Source organism: Podarcis filfolensis, assembly GCF_964270895.1.
Source record: "Podarcis filfolensis genome assembly, chromosome: 16".
In the NCBI taxonomy this organism is placed as follows: Eukaryota; Metazoa; Chordata; class Lepidosauria; order Squamata; family Lacertidae; genus Podarcis; species Podarcis filfolensis.
Genome location: NC_139620.1, coordinates 5,717,719 through 5,735,312, shown reverse-complemented (window position 1 = coordinate 5,735,312; position 17,594 = coordinate 5,717,719). Strand labels below are relative to the sequence as shown.

Below are 17,594 nucleotides of genomic sequence, written 5' to 3'. Positions count from 1 at the left end.
GCAGCGCGGCGGCAACAGGAGACCCCATTAGCTAAAGTGGTCTTTCAGGTTAAGAACAGTTTCAGGTTAAGAACGGACCTCAGGAATGATTTTAGTACTTAATCCGAAGTACCACTGTACAAACGTCAGGTGTTTTGAGCTTAAGGCAGGAGGTAGAGTCAGAAGATCTGGTGCATTTTTCCTGGCTAAAAAAAACCAGTGCAGGATCTCAATGAGAAGCTCTCATCATTTCCGTTCATCATAGCCTAATTGTTTTAAAACTAATCCCATAACTGCACCTTCATCTGGCCTGAGAATTACAGTGTTTCCAGAATGTATTTTTAATTTTTTCTGTATTTATATAGATAAATAATAGGGGTTGTGAGTACAGTCACAGATCACGCACTACCTAATAATGTGTGGTGGAGGACAACGTCAAGGTTTAATGTAGAGCTTCTCATTAGTGCCTCATGGCTTGCGGAAGGGTTCACAGAGCCATATAAAAGGACCACAATTCTGGATTCCTTCATTCACTCTCTGGATCCAATATCCGCATACCAATTCCTATAGTCAACAAAGGTAAGCTTGTTTCCAAATAGTTAATCATTCTTCTTGTTTTTTTCTTGGAGGGAAACGAAAATTCAGAGCAGGTACTCCAGTGGCTCTGGTCTTGGAAAATCATTCTGAACGGAACGTGCACAGGAGCTAACAGTGTCAAAACTGGATTTTTTTAGTGTTTCAGATTTCAGCATCTCAAGTGGCATATTTTATTTCATAGAGCTAAAGTGTTTACTATAACGGACTTTTTATAGGTTCGTTGGCACAGCAAAGGCCAAAGTAGATGGTACCATCAAATTATCTCTTCATATCTGTTTCATGGATTTGCAATTTTTAGTTCTGAGGACTGACCATTTAAGCCATCTTTGGGCTGATAACTGGAGTCCTCAGGGCAACTATGAAGTAGTGACTTCCCTGGAGATAATAACTTTTTCTCATATCAACTGAATAATATTTCATGCATTTTAGATACATAGATAAATAAAATAATTGATGTCAGCAGCATAAAAAATGTAAGACATAGATATAACCAGCCCATGTGTAATATGCATCCAGCTATGATAGAATATGGATTTCCTCTAGGCTCTTGTTTATTTTATACTTGAGGAAACCTCTGAGTTCCCCTTAACCCAGAAAGCAAAATGGTCCTGGATTTACAATGAAGGCAGAATCACTATTGAATTCTTGGTTGGACAAATTGGTCCATTTCAGCATTCATCAGGCAGGTGTTTCTGCAATGTTTTATACAGCAAGCAAATCTTTGTTTAATATAGGGAAATTATTTCAGCTGCGTCACGAGTAGGAGGAAAACAATGTGAAATAGGCAGCTCTTAATGCAAAGCACCAGTAAAATGTGTCTTTAACACATCTGAAAAAGTTGTGCTTAGTTAACTGGTGATCCCTTGATTTCCTGCAGCTCAAGCTTCCTTCTCTTCCTCAAGATGTCCTGCTGTTGCAAGTGTAGCTGCTCACCTTGCTGCTGCAAGCAGTGCTGCTGTTCCCCCTGCTGTGGCTGCGGCTGTTGCAAGCAGTGTTGCTGCTCCCCCTGTTGCTGCAAGCAGTGTTGCTGCTCCCCCTGTTGTTGCAAGCAGTGTTGCTGCTCCCCTTGCTGCTGCTGTTCCCCCAGCTGTTGCTGCTCCCCCTGCTGCTGCTGTTCCCCCTGCTGTGGTTCCGGGTGCTGTGGGTCTTCCTGCTGTGGCTGCAAATGCTGAAGAACCCCAAGGGGAGCTCTGAATGCAAACAGGGAGTCTACAGCATACAGTCCAATGAATAATCCCACCATCAGGAGCTCAGGCGTCAAGGCTGCTGGTTGACTCCTTGCACTCATCTTCCTGATTCACTCGGCCATTCTCTAACAAGGAAGACATTTGAAATGTGTGTGACTCTCTTTTCTCGCTCTTTTCTATCTCTGCTACATTTCTGAACATTCTGCTGTTGTAGAATCTACCTGCTTTCATGAGAACTAATAAAATGACAAAGCATCTCTTATAGTCTTGGTTCATCGTTCTCTTAAATTGGGGTGAGAGGAGGCTGTTGGATAACTGTTGAAACTCAAGCACTCCCAAGAATAGAATTCCCAACAAATTTCTCCGTTGCCTCACTGATCATTTCATTGCCCAGAAGGAGAAAGAAATAATAAGGGGATCATCTATGTTGGACCTGGTCCTTACCATTTGGCAGGAATTCATCATTGAATTAGAAGTACTGGGGACCTTGGAAGGAAGTGGTCATGTCCTCTTGGGTTTCATGATACAGAGACATGGGAAATCTGGATGTATTTGGATACGTACTCTGGATTTAAGTGCTGATTTCAAAAGCCTAAGTAACTGCTGAGTGAGATCCCATGGTCAGAAAAACTCAAAGAGAAGGGAGTCCAGGAGGGATGGGAGCTTCTTAAAGGTGAAATACTGAAGGCACAAAAGCAGACAATACCAACAAGAAAGAAAAGTTGGAGGCATCTAAAGAAATCAGTGGCTAGGGAGTGAGAACTACAGGGTTAACTGCAAAGAAACAGCTCTAATGAAGGGGGTGTGCACAGTCAAGGATCATATACCAGATGATGTTGTAGTGGAAGCCAATGCCGTGTTTTAATGGAGACATGAGCATTGTTGAGTAATGGTTCACTACTAGGGTGAGCAGTCGCAGAGCTGCATAAGAAGTCTACCACCTGGTAGTTCTTCACTCACTCAGAGGACGCCATATTTTATCTAGTTTCTCATACTAGACAACAAGGTTTGCTGTATGACCACACTTATGCAAAAAATTGAGATATTAGTGAATCAAAGGATAATCCTAGACTCACAGCTGTGATGGACAGAGTGAGTTAAGGTCCCAAGGAGGTCTATAAAAAGCTCTTTTTTTGCCAAGGGTCTCATAATTGCTGCAAAGAAAGCTAGGATATGCCACTGAGGTATGGGTTCATTTAGCACCCCAGTGTTGATGAACTTAGAGTATAGTTCACTTCCTAGTGGGAGGCAGAATTCATATATATGGGTGAAGAAATCCATGGGCTAAGAGAGGAGATCTTGGAGGAGGAGGGGTGGTCAGATCAGTTGCTATCTTCAATGTTATCAAAATACATTAGCCTGGATCCACAAGTAATAAATAATAATGATAATAATTTTTTATTTATACCCCACCCTTCCTGGTTCAGAAAACAGGGCTCAGGGTGGCTAACAACAAATTTAAAACACTTAATTGATGCAACAAAAAACAGCATAAAATACAGTATAAAATGGGAATAACAATAAATTCAGAATTCAAAAATCAATTTAGGGGGAAAATCCATCCAATAAACATTAGATGATCACCAGGGCTAGCTGGCTAAATTAGTCCTATTTGGGCCAGTGGGGAGACCAGGGGAGAATTAGCTGTGGGATCCCAGAGTGGAAAAAAGGGAGGGGGAGGGAAGGAAGGGGAATAAAACATCAGACTAAGTTCATGGTCTCATGGGACATAGCGTTCCACCAGGTCAGAGCCATTACTGAGAAGGCCCTGGCCCTGGTGGAGGATAATCTGACTTCCCTAGGGCCCGGGACCTCTAAACTATGGTTATTCATGGACCTTAAGGTCCTCTGTGGGGCAGACCAGGAGAGGCGGTCCTGTAGCACTCAAAATGATGCACTTCAGAGTATAATCTCTTCCCTTTCATAGGCATCCAATCAATGAGGTTTGCAGGAGAGAGCCTCATGCAAATACCACCACAGAGGGAATTGCTTCTCCCCATCCTCATTGCATCCATTAGCTTAAGGAGAGATAACGGCTTGTAATCCTCAGATGTTACATGTGTATCAGGGCCTGGCTAGATGAGGAGGAATGGTGCAAGGCTACAGCCAGTGGGAAACACCCCCACCCCCACCACCACCAGGAGAACATCAGAGGTGGACGCCTCTGAGCCAGGACAATGATGGTGGGATACAGGACAGTTCAGAGAAAGAAGGGGGACAGACAGGCTGGAGGCTGAGCAAGCCACAGTTTTACGTTAGAGTAAGGTAGCTGAAGGGACGCGGGTGGCGCTGTGGGTAAAACCTCAGTGCCTAGGACTTGCCGATTGCATGGTCGGCGGTTCGAATCCCCGCGGCGGGGTGCGCTCCCGTCATTCGGTCCCGGCACCTGCCAACCTAGCAGTTCGAAAGCACCCCCGGGTACAAGTAGATAAATAGGGACCGCTTACCAGCGGGAAGGTAAACGGCGTTCCGTGTGCTGCGTTGGCTCTCCAGATGCAGCTTGTCACGCTGGCCACGTGACCCGGAAGTGTCTGCGGACAGTGCTGGCTCCTGGCCTATAGAGTGAGATGAGCGCACAACCCTAGAGTCTGGCAAGACTGGCCCAAACGGGCAGAGGTACCTTTACCTTTAAGGCAGCTGAGAAGGAGGAGGGGCTGAGGCTGTGACAGATCCATAGCAACCTGCCAGTTCCACTATTTTCCCCTCTCCTCCTCCCCTGTCTCCAAGAACAGTGGCGTAGCGTGGGTTGTCAGCACCCGGGGCAAGGCAAGTAATTTGCGCCCCCAACCTGTGGATTTGCGCCCCCTAACCCATGGATTTGCGCCCCCTAACCCATGGATTTGCCCTAACCCCAGATGTTGCACCCGGTGCGGCCGGCCCCCCTGCACCCCCCACGCTACGCCACTGTCCAAGAATGAGGAGGGTGTTACATGCAGCAGAACGAAAGGCACAGAGAACCTCTCCTCAAATGCGTTTGTGACTGTCGGGAAGGCAGCTGGCTGGGGAAGAGGCATAGGAGGCTCAGATCCTCAGTTCTGGCAACTGTTTCATCAGGCTAGTCCTGCCAGTGGAGATCTCTTGTTTGTGTTTCATATCTCGAATTGAGAATTAACTTTACTGATCCTCTCTGAGTCTCAGTGCTGAACCGCAGCTGAACCAGCCCTGACAGGGTGCCATGCATGTGCTCTCCCAGTGAGATATTGCCCCCTTTCCAATATTGTATGTGAGATGGAGATATACTCCCCAGGAGCTGAGCTAGTGATCCTTTCTAGGCTGGGAGCTCTTAAGCAGGAGATTCTTGGAGAATGCAAAGCAGATCAGCTATTCGGGGATCTATGCCACATTCTGCATCTCAAGGCAAAGGAACACAACAAGGCTCTATACCATGCTTTAGAATTTTTATTAATTGCCACATGGAAAGGTTTTCTTTTCACAGAGGAGTTATTCAAGGAGATGAAAGTAGAGCGACTCCCTGGACAACCAAGGTGATAAGGAGAAGACAACTGGCATGCCTCCTTGAAGGAAAACAAAGCAAAGTAGAAAGGAGATGAGAAGAATCCAGGGTTGTAGAAGGAGGCAGGAATAAACTTAAGACAAAGGAACAGATGAATCCAAGGACTCCGCCAGCATGGAGGAGGCAGCAGCTCTCAACACTTCACTGAATTTCTTCAGCAACAGCCTTGCTTAGGATAGCAGCAACAGGAACCACAGCCGCAAGATCCACAGCCACAGCCACAGGAACCACAGCCGCAAGAGTTGCAGCAGCAAGGGGAACAGCAGCAGCAGGAAGGAGAGCAGCAACAGCAAGGACAGCAGCAGCAGGGGCAGCAGCAGCACTTGCAGCAGCTGGGAGAACAGCAACAATTGGAGCAGCAGGACATCTTAGCGGTGGAGAGGGAAGGCGGAGCTGAAAGGATTCAAGGGATTTCCCATTAAGCAAGTACAACGTCCTCATCCATATTAAAAAAACACTGTAGACAGATGCTCTGCATTCGGGAGACCAGAAAAGACATGATTTCCACATCATGCTTTCCTTCTGAGTGATCCTAAAAGTACATTTTGGTTAACAATATTCTAACAGTTCTGCTGGGATGCAGTATTGTCTTGGCTATGCATCTCTACCCTTCTGCTTATCTAGAGCATCGATCCTTGATTCTTGCTCAGGTCAGGTGTGCTGTGCCATTTCAGGAATTGCACAAGAGATTGTTCAGGAACCACCTCCTTCTCCACCGGGAGCCACAGGACATGCTGGTTTCCTCACGAACACACATGTTTGACAGGTGAATTATATTCAACCATTATAGCTGTAGATCAATATGAAATGTATGCTTGGTCAGGGGAAAAACCCACTATTTTAGATTCTCTGTAGGACGATAGCAGGCAAATTTCTAGTCCTAAAATGCTGAGAGAATTGAGGCCTGAAGGCAAGATCCTAGCTTCTCTGTGAATGAGTAAAGACATGTTTTGTATCCAGAAGACCGTTTTGAGATCTTGAATCCCTCATTTCCAAGAGAGAAGTAAGTCTTGAATTTGAATTAGCATCTAAGAAATCACGCTTTTGTCCATGCACAACTCCCCATGTGGCAGGAGGCCAAGATTTGTCACCAAGAGTAAGATAAATAGTGAGCAAGTTGCACTGAAAAACCAGAGCTGCTAGACTACATCCTCAAGACCATACCTCTCCTGGAACTGCAAGAATGAAGAGATAATTGGAGCGAACATACCTTTTTTCAGTTGTCAGAATTGGTGTGGATGTTGGATCCAGTGAATGAGTGAAGAACTCCTGAATGGGGGCCCTTTATATACACCTCTGTGAATCCTTCTGCAAGCAATTATGAACCACCCAATGATGACAAGGTCTTCATTAAATCATAATATGGGGCTCTACCACAAAATCATCTGCTGCGTGATCCTGGACTGTGTCCACATCCTTCCTTTTTAAAGTCAGGCGATTAAGGCTATTCTGCAGTAGTAACACTTTAATTCTCCCTTCTGTCCAAAGGGAGCATTTATGGGATTGCTTGAAATCAAATATGTTAAGATGAACAGGCATCATATGGGCTTCTCTCAAAGATCTGGTGCCTAAGGGATTTAATTTTCAGATTGTTTAGCTGTGGACACAACATTTAGGCCACTCGTTCTTAGCACAGCATGCAGCATGTATAAAGTGATGTTAATAAAACAATGGTTTAGGAAGATAGTTGTTTTAAGGTCACTGGGTAGCAGCCAGTGCAAGTCTTATTCCGAGCAAGCCCATTAAACTCTATAGAAATGGCTAACTTAGGTTTGCCTACTCTAAGTAGAACTCAGCTGGATGCAAGCCAATTGCTTTTGCATGGTTCAGATGTCAGGTCACAATTAGGCTGAGGTGTTCTGCTTTGTATTCGTCTGTTCATCTAGTAATTAAATTTTTAGTTTAATGAACATTTGTTAAAGCTACATATTAAATAAAAACATGTGCAACTGCTACCATTCACTGTGCTGCTCAGACACTTTTTTAAGAAAAATAAAAGATGGCACATGCTATTAAGTTTGCTCATTGCCTATAAATATGTGTTATGAGGATCAAATTCCAGGACCCGTGAATACAAACGTCAGGTGCTTTGAGCTTGAGGCAGGATGTAGAATCAGAAGATCTGGAGGATTTTTCCTGGCTAAAAATAAAGTGCGGGATCTCAATGAGAAGCTCTCATTATTTCCGTTCATCATAGCATAATTGTTTTAAAACCAATCCCATAAATGCCCCTTTGTGAATACAGTCACAGGTTGTGAATACAGTCACAGATCACGCACCAGCTAATAATGTGTGGTGGAGGCCAACGTCAAGGTTTAATGTAGAGCTTCTCATTCATGAGTAGAGCTCCATGGCTTGCGGAAAGGTTCACAGAGCCATATAAAAGGACCACAGTTCTGGATTCCTTCATTCACTCTCTGGATCCAATATCCACACACCAATTCCCATAGTCAACAAAGGTAAGCTTGTTTCCAAATATTTATTCGTTTTTCTTATTTTCGTCATTGCAGGGAAACTAAAATTCAGAGCAGGTACTCCAATGACTCTGGTCTTGAAAATTCAATCTGTTAACAGTCTCAAAACTGGATTTTGTTAGTGTTTCAGATTTCAGCATCTCAACTGGCATATTTTAATACATAGATCCATGCTGTTAAACAACAGACTCCTTGTAGGTTCTTTGTGTTTCATTTGATAGGATCATGTAATTATCTCTTCACCATATCTGCACAATAGATGCTACATTTTCATAAGTTGTATTTTTGCAGACTGGCCATTTTCCCTGCCTCTGGGCTGTTGAATGGACTCCTTATTGCAGTAGTGACTTCCCTAGAGATATAAACTTCTTCTCATATCAACTGAGGTTGAATATGGTTCTCCCATGCTTTATAGAGCAAGCAAATCTTTGCTTAATATAGGGGAATTAATTCAGCTGTGTCACGAGTAGGAGGAAAATGATGTGAAATAGGTAGCTCTTAACGCAAACTACGAGTAAAATGTGTCTTTAACACATCTGATGATGTAGCACTTAGTTAACTGGTGATCCCTTGATTTCTTGCAGCTCAAGCTTCCTTCTCTTCCTCAAGATGTCCTGCTGTTGCAAGTGTGGCTGCTCCCCTTGCTGCTGCAAGCAGTGCTGCTGTTCCCCCTGCTGTGGCTGTGGATGCGGCTGCGGCTGTGGCTGCTGCAAGCAGTGTTGCTGCTCCCCCTGTTGTTGCAAGCAGTGTTGCTGCTCCCCCTGCTGCTGCTCTTCCCCCTGCTGTGGTTCCGGGTGCTGTGGGTCTTCTTGCTGTGGTTGCAAATGCTGCTATCCCAAGCAATGCAAATGCTGAAGAACCCCAAGGGAAACTCTGAATGCAAACAGGGAGTCTGCAGCATACAGTCCAAGGAATAATTCCACCATCAGGAGCTCTGGCTTCAAGGCTGCTGGTCGACTCCTTGTACTCATCTTCTTGATTCACTCGGCCGTTCGCCCAGGAGCCATCTCTAACAAAGAAGGCATTTGAAATGGTGCCTTCATGACACTCTCAATGTGTGTGATTCTTTCTTTTCTCTCTCTCTGATATGTTTCTGATGTTGTAGAATCTACCTGCTTTCATGAGAACTAATAAAATGACAAAGCATCTCTTATAGTCTTGGTTCATCTTTCCCTTAAATTGGGGTGAGAGGAGGCTGTTGGATAACAGTTTACACTCAAACACTCCCAAGAACTTTACATCCAACAAATTCCTCAGTTTCCACACTAATCATTTCATAGCCCAGAAGGTGAAAGAAGTAATAAGGGGACCTGGTCCTTTCCAATGGGCAGGAATTCATCATTGAATTAGAAGTACTGGGGACCTTGGGAGGAAGTAATCATGTCCTCTTGGGTTTCATGACACAGAGACATGGGAAATCTGGATGTATTAGAAAATGGGTGAGATCCCATGGTCAGAAAAACTCAAAGAGAAGGGAGTCCAAGAGGGATGGGAGTTTCTTAAAGGTGAAATATGGAAGGCACAAAGGCAGAGAATACCAACAAGTTCCAGACAATTGCAGACTATTCCAACAAGAAAGAAAAGTTGGAGGCATCTAAAGAAATCAGTGGGGCTGCATAAGTAGCTTGTAGATGAGATGAGATTTCAGAAGGGTATATCTGCTAAATGGAGGAAATGAGAAATCATGAAGGAAGGGGATACACCAGTAGCCAACAGTTCATAGAATCATAGAATCATAGAGTTGGAAGAGACCACAAGGGCCATCGAGTCCAACCCCCTGCCAAGCAGGAAACACCATCAGAGCACTCCTGACATATGGTTGTCAAGCCTCTGCTTAAAGACCTCCAAAGAAGGAGACTCCACCACACTCCTTGGCAGCAAATTCCACTGTCGAACAGCTCTTACTGTCAGGAAGTTCTTCCTAATGTTTAGGTGGAATCTTCTTTCTTGTAGTTTGGATCCATTGCTCTGTGTCCGCTTCTCTGGAGCAGCAGAAAACAACCTTTCTCCCTCCTCTTTGTGACATCCTTTTATATATTTGAACATGGCTATCATATCACCCCTTAACCTCCTCTTCTCCAGGCTAAACATGCCCAGCTCCGTTAGCCGTTCCTCATAAGGCATCATTTCCAGGCCTTTGACCATTTTGGTTGCCCTCCTCTGGACACGTTCCAGTTTGTCAGTGTCCTTCTTGAACTGTGGTGCCCAGGACTGGACACAGTACTCCAGGTGAGGTCTGACCAGAGCAGAATACAGTGGCACTATTACTTCCCTTGATCTAGATGCTATACTCCTATTGATGCAGCCCAGAATTGCATTGGCTTTTTTAGCTACCGCGTCACACTGTTGGCTCATGTCAAGTTTGTGGTCAACCAAGACTCCTAGATCCTTTTCACATGTACTGCTCTCAAGCCAGGTGTCACCCATCTTGTATTTGTGCCTCTCATTTTTTTTTGCCCAAGTGCAATACTTTACATTTCTCCCTGTTAAAATTCATCTTGTTTGTTTTGGCCCAGTTCTCTAATCTGTCAAGGTCGTTTTGAAGTGTGATCCTGTCCTCTGGGGTGTTGCAGGATGAAGGTCAGGCAAGCAAAAGTTCTGAATGACTTCGGTCTTGCAAGAGGGAAAGAAATAATAAAAGAGGTTTCTTCAGCTAGTTTTGAAGCAAGAGGAAGAACAAGCAAGCCATATGTCCTCTGGGGGAAGAGGACAAAAAAATGCTATTGGGCGAAGGAGGTGAAATTGCTCAACCCCTACATTGTCCCTCTCTTCACTTAAAATTAAAGCAGAACTCAACCTGGTGACAACAGGATAAAAAGTGCAAAGAAGGAACTGCAGCCTCAGATAGGAAAATAGGTGGCAAAGGAACACCTAGCTACTTTAAATGGATTCAAATTGGCAAGGCCTGATGAGCTGTGCCCAAGGGTACTAAAGGAGCTTACAGATACAACCACGGAGCCTCTGTCCAGAATTTTTGAGAATCCATGGAGGAAATGTGAGGTCCCTGCAGACTGGACAAGGGCTGATGCTGTTCCCATCTTCAAACAGTTTGTATGTGGGGAGAAGACTCACGTAGCTACAGACTGGTCAGCTTGACATCAATACCAGGAAAGATTATAGCACAGATAATTAAACAGTCGACCTATGAGCACATAGAAAAGGATGCTGTGATTACTAAGACTCAACATCAATTTCTCAAAAAAAATGTTCCTGCCAGGTGAATCACAATTCTTTTTTGGATAGATTTACGAGCTTGGTGGATCATGGGGCTGCTGAGGAAATATTGTACCTTGATTTAACTAAGTGCTTTGGACAAAGTCCCCCATGGCAGTTGTAGTGTTTTGATGATGGGCTGGAGAACCTGCCACCAGAAATACATAGAATAATAGAATAATAGAATTGGAGGAATCATAGAATTGGGAGGAAACCCCAAAGGGCATTTAGGAAGGAAGGATCAAAGCTCTGTGGTAGAGCAGCTATTTTGCATGCAGTAAGGTCTAAGTTCATCTCCGGAGAGCTGATGCCAGTCAGTGTCTATCTTATAATGAAATGCCTCCATGCAAAATGGGTAGAATGTTGGGATTTTAAGAGTACCTTTTTTGTTAAATAATTGAAGGATGTAGGGATATTGAGGCTGATTTGAACTAGAAGCCATTTGAATCTACTTATCCTCAGCCTACCAGGTAAATTCCCAGCCTCCCATCATTTGGGGTAGTGTAAGATCATGTGTATATTTGTGTGTGTTTTACCTTTCATTGTCTAAAAGCTGACTGCTGGAAGATCCCAGAGAAGAAGAAGAAGGTCTTCATGCAGTGCATAGCTAAAACAATGAAAGGTGCTCCCACGGGAGGCCGTGTTGACCACCAACCTAGATGGCTTTAAAGCAGGATTAGACAAATTCATGGAGGTGGAAGCTGCCAGAGATACTAACCACAATGGCTGTGCTGTGTCTCCAAGTTTTAGGCAGTAATGGTTCTTAATACCACTTTCTGGAAACCACAGTGTTCTTGTGTTTGTGTCCTGATTGTGCGCTATGGGCAATCTGTCTTGCCATTGTGAAGACAGGATGCTGGACTAGACGGGCCATTGATTTGACTGAGCAAGCTCTTCTTAGAATCATAAAATCTTAGAGTTGGAAGGGAGCCAAGGGTCACCACGTCCAACCCCATGTTTGTATGTTCTTAAATGGCCTGGAACACAGTCATTGTCAAGGACTGAGCAGAGGAGGAATGGTGGAGGCCGCCTCCCCTGCCTAACCCTTACAGAGAAGGCGGCGACAGATCAGAATTACAACAGGGCTTGGTTTGAGGGAGATCACAGCTCAGCGGCAGATGAGGGGGGAAGTTGGGAAACAATGGGAGAGGAGAAGAAGGAAGAGGATGCACCAGGAGGGTGACAGCTGATGGACACAGTGTATTTAGAAAGCGTTCCAGGACCCACCCACCCCCCAGAACACGGCGGGCCTTGAAAGTAGGATCGCAAAGAGCTCAAGGCAAAAGGCGCTTTGCAGCATCCATAGCGATGGCTCATGAGGAAGTGGGAGAGACGGAGGGTGTGGGGTCCACTCGGAGCAACACCGTTACTACAAGAGGCTCAATTTCTAAGCCTCTCTCTCTGTGAATATTGAATAAAAAGCATTGCTAAGGACTTCCCTTTTCTTATCGGTTCCTGGCAACCTACCATGGGGTTTGGATCCTCTGATGCCTGATAGTCATAAGGACAGAAGAAGACCCCTCCAAATCCAGGAGAAATGACCAACTATTCCAGTACCCAGCAATGTGCTATGGTGACTCCATTCAGATGTTTTCAGGAAGCATGCAAGCAGAGATTGAAAGTGGGCAACACTGCTGCTCAATATTTTCTAACTGGAGATGTCAGTGGTTGAACCTTGGGCATTCTGCTTACAGAGCAGTTGCTCTGCTATTGCTTCTATACCATATATGTGAATGGTCCAATGACATGGTTGGTCCACCTACCCCAGAGTCATCTACCTGCATCATCTTGGAGTAGCCCTTCAATAACTCAAGCAGCAGTGCATTTTCTCCAACCCCCCCGGATCATTCAGTGCCATCGATTGTGGTGGGGTATGATGTACATCCAAAGCAGGGGCTGCTCACAGACATTGAGCCTCCCCTCTACTCAATTTAAGGCAAAGATAAAACAAGACTATAGGAGATGCTTTGTCATTTTATTAGTTGCCGTGCAAGCAGGTAGATTGTACAATTAAAGAAGAATTAGAAATGTAGAAGAGAAAGAAAAGAGAAAGGGTCACATACATTGAGAGGGTCATGATGGCACCATGGGAAATGCCTTGTTAGAGATGGCTCCTAGGAGAACATCCAGGTGAGTCAAAGAGTACAGAACAAGAAGAGGAGAGGAAGACACAACTTGAGGATAAAGAAGGATATTCCAGAGAGATATAAAGTCTGAATGTCAGGAATCAAGCAGTAGCCCTTGAAGCCAGCACTCATGGTGGTGGGATTATTCAATGGGCTATACACTGTAGATTCCCTGTAAACATTGAGAAGTTCCCTTGGGGTTCTTCAGCATTTGCATTGCTTGGGATAGCAGCATTTGCAACCACAGCAGGAAGACCCACAGCACCCGGAACCACAGCAGGGGGAAGAGCAGCAGCAGGGGGCGCAGCAACACTGCTTGCAACAACAGGGGGAGCAGCAACACTGCTTGCAACAGCCGCAGCAGGGGGAACAGCAGCACTGCTTGCAGCAGCAAGGGGAGCAGCCACACTGGCAACAGCAGGACATCTTGAGGAAGTGAAGGAAGCTTGAGCTGCAGGAAATCAAGGGATCACCAGTTAACTAAGCGATACATCATCAGATGTGTTAAAGACATCTTTTACTTGTGTTTTGCATTAAGCACTACATATTTCACATACATTTTCTCCTACTCATAACGGAGCTGAAATTATTCACCTACATTACATAAAGATTTGCGTGTCAGATAAAACATGGGAGAAATGACTGCCTGTTGAGTGTAGAAATGGAGCATTCTATCCAACCAAGAATTCAATATTGATTTTAACTTCACACTAAATCCTGGGCCATTTTCCCCTTTATGTGAAAGGAAACTCAGATTTGTCCCCCCATTACAAAAGCAATTGGCCCTACAAACAATCTTGATTCTCTCACAGCTCAATACATGTGACATGTGCCCTGGTTATTTGCAGGTGTCACCTTTTTATGTTGTAGGTATCAGTAATTTTGATGTATACTTGAAATATATCATGGGTGAAATATTCCTCCTCCGTTGATACGAGAAGAAATTTATATCTCTAGGGAAGTCACTACTGTAATAAGGACTCCATTCAACAGCCCAGAGGCAGGGGAACTGGTCAGTCCTCAAAACTACAACTTATGAAAATGTAGCATCCATCACGCAGATTTGTTGAAGAGATAATTAGATGATCCGATCAGGTAAAATCCAAAGAACCTGCAAGGAGTCTGTTATTTAAAACAGCATGGATCTATGTATTAAAATATGCCGGTTGAGATGCTGAAATCTGAAATGCTAACAGAATCCAAATTGTGAGACTGTTGGCTCCTCTGTTCATTTGATTCAGATGCATTTCACAAGACCAGAGTCACTGGCCTCCCTCAGACCTTTAGCTCCCCTGCAGTAAATAGGAAGAATGCATAAATATTGGAAACAAGCTTACCTTCAGTATAGGAAATGCTGTGAGGATATTGGATCTAGTGTGTTGATGAAGTATTCCAAGAAGGTGGACCTTTTTATATACCTCTGTCAACCCTTTCACAATCCATGATGCACAACTGAAGAATTAAATGGTCTGCATTAAACCTTGATGCTGCCACACACCGTCATGTGGGGCATGACCTCTGACTGTATTCACAACCCCCCCTTTTTAAAAGGATATGATTAAAACTGTATTCTGGAAACACTGTAATTCTCAGCCCAGATTAAAGGGGCAGTTATGGGACTGTTTTTAAAAACAATTATGCTGAGATGAATGGGTGCCGTGGGAGTTTCTCATCGTGATCCAACACCTTCTTTTACCAGGAAATACCATTGGATCTTCTGACTCTACCTCCTGCCCCAAGCTCAAAGGATCTGACGTTTGGATCCACAGGACTTGTTATTTGATCATCACATCACATATTTATCAGCAATGAGCAATGAGGAAATAGCATTTGCCACCATATTGTGGCTGTTTGGTTAGCTGACCAGGAGGGTGCACAATAGCAGTCCCATTTTTTTTATTTAATATGTGGCTTTCACAAATGTTTACTACAGCAAAAATTAAGTGCTAGACTACTGCAATACATTTGGGCTGCCTCCGATGACTGTCTTCCAGGATTCTGTCACACAGAAAGAATATCACAGCGTAATTTGCACCAGACATCTGAGCTGTGCAAAAGTAACTGGCTTCTATCCAGAAGTTCTACTTAGAGTAGAAGCACTAAAATGAATAAAGCAAATTCAGCCATGTCTATGAACTTTAATGGGCCTGCCCTGAGTACATGTTGCATGCTGTACACAGAAAGAATGTCCTAAAGGTTTTGTCCACAGGTAAATGATCTAAAAACTAATACCCTATGGCATCAGATCTCAGAGAGAAACACATATGATGCCTGTTCATCTGAACATAATTGATTTGAAGCAATTCCATAAGTGCCCCCTTTGGACAGAACTGGGAATTACTGTGTTGCAACTACAGAATAAATTTAATCACCTGCCTTTAAAATTGACGGATGTGGACAGAGTCAAGAATCATGCACCTGATGATTGTGTGGTAGAGGACTTTTAATGAAGACCTCATAATCACTGGTTGGTGCATAACTGTTTGCAGGAGGATTCACAGAGGGGTATATAAAGGCCCACCACCTAGGAGTTCCTCACTCACTCACTGGATCCAACATCCACACCAAATCTTATTGCTGAAAAAGGTATGTTCTGTCTTCATTCTTTCGGTTTCCTAGATTTCAGGAGAGCTTCAGGTCTTTAGGATGTAGTCTAACAGCTCCAGTTTTGTAATGAAACTGGTTCACTATATTTCATATTCTTGGTGACCAATCCTGGCCTCCTGCCGCATTGGGAGGTGTACATGGAGAAAAGCGTAATTTCTTAGAGGTTAATTCTAACTCAAAGCCTACTTTTCTCTTGGGTGCAAAGGATTGAAGATCTCACCCAGGTCTCTTGGAAACCCCATTTCTTACAACACATGTCTTTACTCATTCAAAGAGAAGTTGGGATCTTGCCTTTAGGCCTGAATTCTTTCAGCATTGTAGGAGTGAAACATTTGCCTAGTATTGTGTTGATCTAAGACAGTCTTTTTTTCCTGCCAAGCATGTCATCTGTTGCCTAATAGGATGTTGGGGGCTCAGACAGAATCCTCTCAAATATGTTAGCCTGACTTCCGGTGAGTTCCCAAGGGAGACTCAGAAGAGGCCAGTTTATGCATTCCTTTCCTTGATGCAATGTGTAGCAAACTTTAAACATACGTTTCATGTTGGTCTTAAGCTGTAATGTTTGGCTATCAAAGGTGTTCTTAATATTGTGTTGTGTTTGCTTAATGGGAATTCCATTGAATCCTTTCAGCTCCGCCTTCCCTCTCCAGTGCTAAGATGTCCTGCTGCTCCAATTGTTGCTGTTCTCCCTGCTGCTGCAAGTGCTGCTGCTGCCCCTGCTGCTGCTGCACTCCTTGCTGTTGCTGCACTCCTTGCTGCTGCTGCTCTTCCCCTTGCTGCTGCAACTCTTGTGGCTGTGGTTCCTGTGGCTGTGGATCTTGCGGCTGTGGTTCCTGTTGCTGCTATCCTAAGCAAGGCTGCTGCTGAAGAAGTTCAGTGAAGTGTTGAGAGCTGCTGCCTCCTCCATGCTGGTGGACTCCTTGGATTCATCTGTTCCTGTGCCTTAAGTTTATTCCTTCCTCCTTCTACAACCCTGGATTCTTCTCATCTCCTTCTTACTTTGCTTTGTTTTCCTTCAAGGAGGCATGCCAGTTGTCTTCTCTTTATCATCATGGTGGTCCTGGGGGTCATTCTCTTTTCATCTCTTTGAATAACTCCTCTATGGGGGAGAAATATGTCCATATGGCAGTTAATAAAGATTCTAAAGCACAGTAGAGTGTTCTTGTGTTCATTTGCCTTGAGATGGGGAATGTGTCATAGATCGCTGCATAAGTCATCTGCTTGGTAAGCATCTCCAGCTGAAGGGCTGCTGGGCCAGTAAGGATCAGAAGCTGAGTTCTTGAGGAGCACATCTCCATCTCTCATACAATATTGGGAAGGGGGCCATATCTCATTGGAAGGGCACATGTATGACACACATACTTAGGAGGATATTCTAGTTTTTTTGCACAGCAATTTGCACAACCCCAGAGTCGTCTACGACTGGACTTAACTGTCAGGGGTCCTTTACCTTTACCCTTTTGGAGACACTTGGAAAAATAAGAACATTTGATAGAACTTCTTGGGCAGTGGCGTCCAAACTTTTTTCAAAGAGGGCCAGATTTGATGAAGTGAAGGGCCATGAGGGCAAACCAAAGGGCCAACCACAGCCAGATTAGGCCCCCAAAATGGACTTTGGACATGCCTGTTCTTGGGACAATAACTCTCCAGGTCCATCACAAAATCAGTCTGGGATAATCCTTTGATCCACTACAATCTCTATTTGCAAAAACTATTTGCAAAAAAGATGCCATGTAGTATCTGGTAAGAACGGGATAAAATATGGTGTCCTGTGAGTGAGTGAATAACTACCAGGTGGTGGACTTTCTTATGCAGCTCTGCGACTGCTCCCCCTAGTAGTGAGCCATTACTCAACAATGCTCATGTCTCCATTAAAACACGGCATTAGCTTCCACTA

The 17,594-nt window shown here is 44.3% G+C and overlaps 4 long non-coding RNA genes across 4 annotated transcripts; 3 read left to right on the top strand and 1 right to left on the bottom strand.

Moving 5' to 3' along the window:
- The first annotated feature begins 520 nt into the window (after positions 1-520).
- Positions 521-1,747, top strand: LOC310751986. Its single transcript, XR_014542758.1, has 3 exons — positions 521-558; positions 1,454-1,597; positions 1,664-1,747. It is a non-coding gene; the product is annotated as an uncharacterized lncRNA (long non-coding RNA).
- Positions 1,748-5,144: 3,397 nt separating this feature from the next.
- Positions 5,145-6,594, bottom strand: LOC310750944. Its single transcript, XR_014542354.1, has 2 exons — positions 6,488-6,594; positions 5,145-5,670 (listed from the first exon to the last, which is right to left on the bottom strand). It is a non-coding gene; the product is annotated as an uncharacterized lncRNA (long non-coding RNA).
- A 1,096-nt stretch (positions 6,595-7,690) lies between these two features.
- Positions 7,691-8,899, top strand: LOC310751989. The gene is made up of 2 exons (XR_014542760.1): positions 7,691-7,736; positions 8,336-8,899. It is a non-coding gene; the product is annotated as an uncharacterized lncRNA (long non-coding RNA).
- Positions 8,900-15,633: 6,734 nt separating this feature from the next.
- On the top strand, positions 15,634-16,848 carry LOC310752204. Its single transcript, XR_014542868.1, has 2 exons — positions 15,634-15,676; positions 16,329-16,848. It is a non-coding gene; the product is annotated as an uncharacterized lncRNA (long non-coding RNA).
- The last annotated feature ends 746 nt before the right edge of the window (positions 16,849-17,594 follow it).